Source organism: Motacilla alba, chromosome 4A, assembly GCF_015832195.1.
Source record: "Motacilla alba alba isolate MOTALB_02 chromosome 4A, Motacilla_alba_V1.0_pri, whole genome shotgun sequence".
NCBI classification, from domain to species: Eukaryota; Metazoa; Chordata; class Aves; order Passeriformes; family Motacillidae; genus Motacilla; species Motacilla alba.
Window position 1 is genome coordinate 12,580,089 of NC_052045.1, and position 10,605 is coordinate 12,590,693.

At 43.1% G+C, this 10,605-nt stretch overlaps 1 protein-coding gene across 2 annotated transcripts in view; it reads right to left on the minus strand.

The window, feature by feature from the left end:
- The window catches only part of MTM1 (myotubularin 1), a 43,156-nt gene extending 32,834 nt beyond the window's left edge, over positions 1–10,322 (minus strand). For both annotated transcript variants that reach the window (XM_038123120.1, XM_038123119.1), the window contains exons 1-2: positions 10,173–10,322; positions 7,914–8,050 (exon numbers count right to left, since the gene is read on the minus strand). The gene's annotated coding sequence lies outside the window, so the exon portion shown is untranslated. The remainder of the gene's footprint in view (positions 1–7,913; positions 8,051–10,172) is intronic.
- Positions 10,323–10,605: the final 283 nt, after the last annotated feature.

Below are 10,605 nucleotides of genomic sequence, written 5' to 3' on the forward strand. Positions count from 1 at the left end.
ATTCCGATGTTGGAGGACGAGTACTGGTTCAGTAAACAGACATTAGAGTGCTTGTTTTAAGTCACTGTATACACATATTATGAAATGCTACCTACTTGGAGTACTATTGCACAGCTCTTGAAGTCACAAGCATGTCAACACATTCATGTGGTTCAAGTTTAGGAAACACAAGAAGGACTTCCACAGTTTAAAAACAATCCCCCATTTCCTAACTGAAGCTTCAGCTGGTGCACCAAACAAATGAGGGTCCAGTCTTGGTCTGAACAACCTTCACGTATTCAAAGGAAAAGGATGTTCTTTATTTTTTAAATTGTATTAATTAAAGACAGAATCTTGTGTGACAGAGGATTCATCATCTTAATTTCCCAACACTGCACAAGGGAATTTTAGAACCAACACTGGGAAAACACTTCCCTTTCGCTACTCACACACCCTTCATCAACTGATGATCTGACATCACACAGCAGCCTTGAAGAGATTCTGTTTGTTTGTTTCTTTGGGGGGGGAAGACGATTACAGACTACACAGTCTTTGTTTCTACTGCACAAATTTGTAGTCTTTAAAAAGCACTGTCTCTCCCCTCTCAACACTGGAAAGTTTGGCCAGATCTCTGCACCATAAAAAGCAGCCCATGCCCCTGTGTCACAGGAGGGCTGACAGCGACACTGCAACAGTCCTGTGACAGAGACACATTAAATTGCAAGAGGAAAAATGCTTTGACATTACTTTAACAGTACACAAACGTGTCTGTGCAGGAATAAAGTGGAACACCACATCCTGAAGTTCTACAGGCTTGTTACCCAAATCCTTCTTATCTCATTAAGAACACAGGAAATGACACTCTGTTTAAAACTGCAATTTTCAGTGATACAGTTTATCAGTAAAAAAAAATCACATCCCTCCACAAAAAAAAAAAAAAAATTTAAAAGGAACACACATTTAGCTGAAGAAATGAAGACAAAAAAGCTTTGAATGCCACAGAGCCTGTGTGACCCTGCACACAGAGGTTACTGCCTCCCTTGTGGGTGTCCAGCTATCTTAGCTTCCTCCAAACACTGAAACAGGGGCCCTGAACTCCTTTTAGTGCAATGCCAAAAATTTCAATGAAAAGCTATTAGCAATCAAAATTAAATCATTATCCTTTCAAACTACTCTACACAGAAATACTGTTGCAACACCAGAGTCGAATATTTTGAACATAGGTATTAAGAGAAGATTATTTTCACAGCTTTTCCTTCCTTGCAATATCTTACATACTATAAACTTAAAGTAGATTCAACTTTTGCTATATTGCCATGCCAACTTGTCAACATCCAATACTTGCTCAAATAAGATTCTTCAATTTATAGAAGTTTAAGATTTTATAAATGTAAAAGGCATATTTACTCAGAGGGTTGTTTAAAAAAATTTTCCGTATGAAGTGCCCCTTTTTTCATATTTTAAATGAGAAATGCCAGGTGAGACAAAGTCACAGCAGCCCCAGTTTTCCCATGTCAGCAGAGACCAAGTAACTGCAGCTTTTAACTGGAGCTCACGTAAATTTAAATTAAGGCTGCACCAACCACAAGAGACAAGCGAGCACAAACAAGCCCTAGAAAAGTGACTTTTAAAGGATGTGACAGCCCTGAGTAGATCTGCACTGCAAAATGGAAATTGTGACTGCAGCAGGTACCGGCACACCCAAGCTGGCTGTTGATCTCGCAACCACAGCTACTCCAGCAGCGAAGGCACAGGGAGAGCTCAGCAGAGCCCACAGGAGCCCAGCCTGGACACTCACTCAGAGGCAGCCCACTGCCAGAGCTCAGGAAAACAAAAGCTTGTTTGGACACTCCGTACGCCTTCCAATCACAGTGTACTCCTGCTGCTCACACGGGGAACAGCACCAAGTGTTTCAAAAGCCTTCTGTTTGCTCCTTTGCTTTCTGTGTTATTTCCTTCCCTCACTGGACATTCACTAAGTTTGGGCTGAACTGCAGCATTACATGAGGTGAGTTAAGATTCTGAAACTATCCAGAACACTGACTATAATTCACAGTGAGATGTGGAAAAGTTAAAATAAATAGGCAGAGATCCTGTCAGGTTCTCAGGAAAAAATTCTCTTTGAGGAACCTGACAATACAGCAGGACAGAGCTTCCCTTCCCCCCACGCTGCCACCCCACCAGGCCATTTCAAGCAAACAAGATGTGTGTGGTCTTGCTGCAGATGTTTATGTTTCTGTGTATGCAAGTTTACTTTATGTGAGATTCCCCCAACTCTCCCCGAGACCCATTTCTTTGAACATGCTTTACAGTGAAAATAAATTCATTATCTGATTTCAATTTCTATAGAAAACTTCTCTCTAGAATTACAACCAACTACTCCATTTCATTTCCAACACTTCAATGATGCAAATTAGACTTATTCAGAGCTAATCAAGTTGAATAAATATGTAATGAAGGTGTTATCTGTGACAGTATTTTTTACATCCATCAAACATTTTCACTAAAACTAACGTGAGGGAATTTCATCAGTATGCAAGTGGAAGAATACTTCTAATGCTAAAAAATTTTGCTTTGAAATCTAGTCATACCTCAAAATCCCAAAAACTAATAAGCATATTTATAACCACCCACATTTCCATAAGTAAACTAAATCCTAGTAATTAGTTACAGAGCACTCATTAGACAGCATTTATAACAGTGTTTTGGACCCCAGTACAAGACAGGCACTGATAAATTGCAACGAGTTCAGCTGAGGTTCCCCAAGAGGAGCAGAACACCGAGCACCTGCCCTCCTCCAGTGAGAGGCTGAAGGAGCTGGGAATTGTCCAGCCTGAAGAAGAGACAGCTTCAGTGGGACCTCACAGCCGCTCACTGCTGCCTTTGAGACTGTTGCTGAGAAGGCAGAGCCAGGGGCTTCAAAGTGGTGAGTGACAAGATACAACAGAAATCAAAACAAACTAGATTCCAGCTTGATTTCCGTAAAAAAAAAAAAAAACAAACAACAAAGCCCTTCTTTTGTGCTGTGAGGCAGTCAGGCTGTGAAAACAGGCCCCAAAGAAGTTGCAGTCTTCATCCCCAGAGGTTTCTAAGACCCAGCAGGATAGAGCTGTTCTGATCCTGCTTTGAGCAAGGGGTTGAAGTGAAGGCCTCCTGAAGTCCCTACCAACCTGGATTACACCTCTATGATCTTCAGACAATAGACAAGATTAAGTTCTCATTAAAAGTATCCATCAAACAAGGACATACCCTTAAGGAAGTGGACTTCTCTATAACAAGAAAAAACAAGTTTTCAAAACCATTTAAATCCAACATGAAACATTTCCTTTTTTTTTATATTATTTCTTAATCTGTCTAATTGTAGATTCAGCTTCTGGCAGCCACCCAAAGTAATATTGCCACGAACAATTCAAAAAAACATACTCCACCACAGTCTTAAAATAGCTACAACTTTCTCATTATCATGGAGCAGCAGTAGTCCTTCCGCACAGGGAGACACCTTTCAAGTAGTTTTCCACTGCAAGCACATTTTGTTTCCCAGTAACACTCATGTGTACCTCTAGACTTGCACAAAAATTGATAACCATACAAAACTCACACTTGTCAGCAGCTGAACAGAAAGAGAATGACTCTGCAAATTTAAAGCAAATCAGACAACTTTGTGATATTCTGCAGTTAGCAATATTCTGCATTCATTCCTCAATCTAGAAGAGCAAGGTGACAAAGCAATTTTACTGGATTTAACTTGAGCTGATAAACAAAGCTTTGTTAAAGTTATCAGAACTTAATATAGTAACACTGCCAAGAAATGGAGGCTCCAATGATCCTACAATAACAAACTACTTGGAATCTGTGTTTTCATTAAACATGATATTTATACTTGTGCTTCCTAGGATTCATGGGAATGGAGACACACAGCAATGTTTCAAAGGTATGCTGGTAGAGTTTTCCTTGCTATGGTAACAACATATAGAGCCAGTATGAATATACTGCCTTGTGTTTCCCATACAAAATTAAAAGCATAAAATACAAAGTCCTAAAACCAAAGGCATGTCTGTCAGAGACATAACTGCACAGATGAGGTAATCCATAAGTAGGATTTCAGAAATAACATACAGAATAGCGCAGAACTCCAGGAATTTCTAAGACAATATCAAAGTTAAGCTAGGATAACCACGAAGGAAAAAGGCAAAAAAAAAGTATTTCACTCTAAGTACTAAGCAGAAAAGAACATAAATCCTTTACAAAATATATATGGAAAAGCAGCAGTCCTGAAGTGTCAAGCCAACAGCAGCATCTAAGTTATCAGAGTCACCAAAGTAAGCACCAGCATCTTAACACTAGTAAATAGGTATTTAATCCAATGAGGTCAAGAGCAGTCATTCATCTTACTAAAGCTTAATAAAATTTTAGGATAAGATATAAAGACATACAGGGGTACAAAACAAGACACAAGAAAGATCTAAGGCAATGAATTCCAGACATCAGCTATCCCCAACCAAACAGCACCAATCTAACAAAACGAAACACAGTAAGACAACAGTGCCACAACCAACTAAACAAGTCCACAGAAACAAATGCATCTCTTTCAAGCTCATTAAACCAGCTGTATTTTAGTACAAAGGAACTATACTCAGAAACAAAGATGAGGTAGCAGAAGTCTCCAAAGTTACAATGCTACAAAAAAGAGAAGTAGCATAAAGCAGAGCATTTCAATTTCAAAGAAGTTAAAATACGCAAACAACTAAAACCCCACAGGAAACCCACACCAGAGAAATACTTGCTGATATATATTTCCAAAGGATATAAACCCAACAACAATTTCCTGCAATAGTGAAAGATACCAATGCAGGGGAGATTAAGACGCAAAACTACTTGGGCTGGAAGGGACCTCTCTAAGTCATCTGGTCCAATCCCCCTGCAATGAGCAGGGGCTTTAGGTAGATCACGTTGCTCAGAGCCCTGTCCAGCCTCACCTCAAATGTTTCCAGGGATGAAGCATCCTCTCTGAGCAACCTGTGACAGTGTTTCACCATCCTCCTGAAAAGCTTTTTCCTTTAACTAGCCTAAATTGACCCTCTTTTACATTAAATCATCACCCTTGTCCTATTAAAATAGGCCTCGATAAATATCTTGTGCCCATCTTTCATTCAGACTCCCTTTAGGTACTGGAAAGTGTTATAAGGTCTTCCTGGAGCCTTCTCTTCTCCAGGCTGAACATCCCCAACTCTCAGCCTGTCTTCACAGGAGAGATATTCCAGTCCAAGATCATTAACCATAATGATGTTGTTTGTGCTCTCTTATCTCAATTGGTAGATCACAGAATCTCCTATTTCTGCTTTACCATCACCTCTACAGGGTCTAAAATCCTTCAAAGCATAACCTCTTAGTAATGCAGGTCATAGCCCTCACTTTCTTCAAATGGATCCTCGTGATTCCACTGATCTGAGACTGGATTATGCCACTAGTGGGTCCTCTCCCTTCATGTCTAAATAACACTCGCTATTCACATGTACTTACTAAATCTACATTTTCCAGGGAAGCCATATAAGCTTTCAAGTCTCTCTGAAAGCCTTATCAAATCAAGATATAACCAGAACACACAAAGCAAGCCAGCAGTGCAAGCCTCAATGGAATACTGTCCATGCAGAATCTATCTGCCCTTCTGCACTGAGGTTTCCAAGTCAGTTAAATCAAATTCATCAATAATCACTGTATTAAAAAATATGTATCCTACAAAACCAGTATCACAAAAACTCTCTCAATCTGAAGCTGTTTGCTCAGCACCAATTCTACACCAGGCTTCCCATCCCTAAGAACAATGCACTCCAGAATTGTTGCCAATTCTCTGCTAGACTGTACAGCAGCTGCACAACTCAACACAGACTGCTGAATTTGTTTGTGAAGAGCCAGAAACGCTCCCTCTCCCAGAAAAAGCATTCTCTTGTTCCCTAATGAGCCCTGCATTTGACAGGTCAAGTCATTGTCCCCAAAGGACTCAACACAAACAAATACAAACAAACAAAATTCACAACAGTCAAGTGACTGCTAATTCACCAAACCAATTACAACTGTGTCAGCTGCCTGCCCACTCAGATTTTACAAGCTCACTATAGTAGGGAGTTTTCAAGATATCAGAAGGAAGACCTCATACTAACAATAACTGGTATCCTGACAACGGAAATCTACAAATGGCAGCAAAAGAAAAAGCTTGGCAGAACGTTCAGCAGAAAATTTCTCAGCGCCACCAGATCCTACGAACTTCTATGAATAAGTTCTTAAAAAGAAAAACCTCTTGTAGCCTGTACATGGAAGGCAGGTATTGAATAAAGAATAGCTGGAGGAAGTAAAAAAAAATCCCAATTCGGTCTTGATTGATATTTCTCTTGTCTGCATTTGAAGTTTTTTGTTTTACTGTCTTAATGTGGAATTTAACTCCCACCCTATTTTCAAAGTAAATCACAACTTTCAACAAGACCTAACATAAATGCCTATAATGGTACTTTTTCTAATTATCAACCCAATTGCTTACTCCTTTCATATTATATTCAAAATACAGCTTAGGGTGATATCCTAGCTTTTATCCTGGCAAGCTTTCTTTCAAGAGAATTACAAGTCCTCTCACAAAGAGAGGTGATAGAACATATGCCATCATGGATCTGATGGTTACATAATTTTTGTGCTTTGTATCACCATTACAAATAAAAGCAGCACCTTCTTTAATAGTAATGCATATAATTATTTTCTAAGGCCTGTATACCAGCACTTGTTCTATTCCTTGCAATCTATGCTAACAATCATTTCTGTCCACTTGTACTCACTTACTACTAATCTTGTATTTGTCCTAGGTGTACTACCTTTCCCTTGCCATCATTATCTTTTTTCCTGGACTGCTTCTTAATATTCATCCTGGCAGCTGAGTTCTAAAGTGGAAGTTCAGTCCTGTGAGTGGATCAAAGGAAGCAGTTTTCTCTCTAACAGCTAAATCTACCTAGATTAGGTGGCATGACAGAAGTGAGTGGGTTTTTTAAGGAAGCATTTGTCAGATTACCTCTAGAATCAACATTACATCTGTAAGAAAACTATGCCTGAAGGCTGATCCGTGGCTTTCTAAACCCACCCAGTCTATTTTCACTGCTTCCCATCCCCTGCAGGGAATGCATACCTCCCACATTGTCAGAAGCTGATGCAGTTGACAGGAAAGCCTATGGGACAGCAAACACAGCTTCCCAGTTTCCTATTAAGAAAGCCTTCAGCTGCTCTCTGCTCATTCTTCTTGAAAGACATCCCCTTAGGCCACTGTAGGTCTGTTGCTAAAGATTTAAGTGATGATTCCACAAGAGAAATGGAAATTGTATCTGTTATGCAATGATACACTGTATTAAAAAATGGCACTGTAACAGTTAAACACGTAGTGTTAACTACATCCCCCTACTCGGACTTTCCTCCCAACCTTCCTTTAAGAACATGTACAACCCAACAGACTCATCCTCTGCCATCTGCTGCTCAGTTCCATCTTCCACCACATGAATACACATAATGCCAAGCAGAAAGTACCATTCTGAGCTGGTCTCTACTTTAAAAAGTAGACTAAGTGGACTATGATTTCATGGACTATGACAAAGTCATTTACAAATCACTGCTGGATTCCATCCCTAAGAAAGAAGACACTGGGACTACCCTGCCTCAGTCATTCACAGGGCAGCACCACACTTCTGGAGGTGCTCTCTTTCAAGCAACAGGCAGGGTCTTTGCTGGACATAGAAACTTGGATACTTTCCACACTGATGGGTCCAGTGACATCCTAGTCTCTGCTGTACAGCCCTTCCACTCACTAGATGCAGTAACGTTGCACATGAGTTACTTAGATAAGGTTGGGAAAAACACATTCTACCTTACACAAAACTGTACTAGAGTCTACTAAAAGGCACTTACTTTTGTTCTGTCTTGCTCAGAAGGCTCCAGATTCAACCAGTCATTTCAGTTGCCCACTTCAGTGTCAGATGTGAGGAAACTTGTGTTCATTCCTTCAGCTTTACAAAAACATTTGATTTTTGTGCTGCAGCTGGCCCCTAACAGGAATGGAACAGGTAGGAAGACATTGTTAGCAGTGCCAGAAAATTTCAATGGATGTTACTTTTGAAAACTTCAGAAAGGAAGCAAAATCCCAGAATATCAAAAACACCTATCCTAGCTACCAAAAACAATCTGGAGAAAGGAAACAAACAGCACTAGTTCTTTTTATGTTCTACCTTATGGCAGGAGGTTTGGCATCAAGTGGGTGGAATTGAGAACTTTATCTTCTAAAATTCTTAAGAACTGGTTTTAAAATGTTGTTAATTGGTTTCTTTTCCCAAACATATTTAGGAATGACTTTCACATGAAAAGCTATGAAAAGTCAGAAGCAATAGACCATGAAACAAAAAACTTATTTCCACCTGATTCAAGTTGTTAAAGAAATTAGTATTTTGTGTCCTTTGAAACAACTCACACAATACCTACAGTTTTACAGTTACTTCTCATTAAATCAGTTACGCAGTCTAAACTAACTATTGGTAACTAGCTCTGTAACTGCACATACAGGAATACAACAGCACAGGGTTTGATCAGCCTTGAGGATGCCACATGCCCATGTCTTCAGTGAGAGTGTTTTCTGCAAGTTTCCTTCTGACCAAGCATAGAATTATAAACAGTGCAAAAAGGGAGAATTATACATTTTATTGAAATCAGCTCTATAGCTCATCTCCTGGGACACTTGCCACACAATGAAGTCACAAACAGCGCCAGAAATTCCTTGTGTTAAGACTCTGTTAATAACTTTACAGCCTAACCTTTTTAACTACCTAAATACAAATTAACTTTAAAAAGAAAACTGTAGCAAGGAGGAGGTTCTGGTTTTACATCATACTGTTCCTGTACTATCAGATACCTGGTCCTTTGAATATGGCTAATGATAAACAGATGTATGGCCACTAGCAAGCAATGAGCACAATTCCTGCCCCAGAAAAGGAGCTGTGCCATAGAGCCAAGCTACTTTTTAAATATCCAGTTTTTGTAAGTGCCTATTGTGGCAAGCCAACCTACAGACCCACGACAAAACATTCTCACAGTTTTAACACTTGTTAAAGTGTTCTAACACTTGTTAAAACACTTGAGCTTGCCTATGCTGCTTTTATAGCACTAAGAAAAATGGGGTTTTCTGTGAAAAAAGCTAAGATAAGAAGATACCCTTCTTATCTGAAAAAAGCCCACACCAACAAAACAAAATCCACCAACCACACAAAGCAGAAAACATGCCTTTTGACTGCCACAACACAAAAACCAGCAAGAAGACGTTATCTTCAAAAATAATTTCTTGCTTTAAATCAACTAAAAAGTTTCCTCTGAAATGCAAGATTTCATCTTTTTAGTTTGAACACTGAAAGAAGTCACATGCCTCAGAACAAAATTTAAGCCAGTCAGAAATGAACACTACAGCGGCTTAAAGGCCTGAAAGCGAATCAAGAGCACTGGGGATACTTTCCCATCACGGAGAGGACTGAACAGGAAAGGTAAAAATTATACTTCAGACGCGTCTCTGCTGAGCCACACTTCGGCAACGTCTCGCTCCCAGATGCATGCGGCACATCGGGGTGGGAATCGGGAGAAGCCGGAGCCGAGCGGCCACGAACAGCCTGGGCAACCGAGCCCCGCCAGCCGCTGGCCCCAGCGGCACCCCCCAGAGCCACGGACACTGCGGGCCCCGCACACACCGGCAACGCCGGGACCCCGAACCGGCACTGCCGGGCCCCAACGACGCACAGCAACCCGCACCGGCCCCGCACCGGCACTGCCGGGCCCCAGTGACACCCAGCAGCCCCGCACCGGCACTGCCGGGCCCCGGTGACACCCAGCAGCCCCGCACCGGCGCTCCCGGGCCCCGGTGACACCCAGCAGCCCCGCACCGGCGCTCCCGGGCCCCGGTGACACCCAGCAGCCCCGCACCGGCGCTCCCGGGCCCCGGTGACACCCAGCAGCCCCGCACCGGCGCTCCCGGGCCCCGGTGACACCCAGCAGCCCCGCACCGGCGCTCCCGGGCCCCGGTGACACCCAGCAGCCCCGCACCGGCGCTCCCGGGCCCCGGTGACACCCAGCAGCCCCGCACCGGCGCTCCCGGGCCCCGGTGACACCCAGCAGCCCCGCACCGGCACTCACCGACACCTCCCGTGCCGCCGCCGCGGGCCCGAACACGGCGCTCACGTGACGGGCCCGCGCCCCTCCCACACCGCGGGGGCTGCCGGGAGCTGCGGCCGAGGGGCGGGGCTGCGGGGACGGGGCGGGGCACCCTGGAGGGGCGGGCCCGGGCCACCCCCTGGGGCGGGGCTTGCCGAGGGGCGGGGCGGGAGCGGCCCCTCAGGCCGTGAGGCGGGCGGGGCTCAATGGCGCCCTGAGGCGATTGGGGCCGCGGCCGCCGCCGATCCCGCCCCGCAGAGCGGTCCCCAAAGAATCACCGGGGAAAAAAGGGAAGGGAAGTAAAGGGATGTGCGGCCGGTGTGAAGCGGATCAAGCTGATGGAGTGATGAGACACCGCAAGGCTTCTGGATGCCCTCTGGACCCCAATGAACACTATAATAAAAGGAGTAAACTA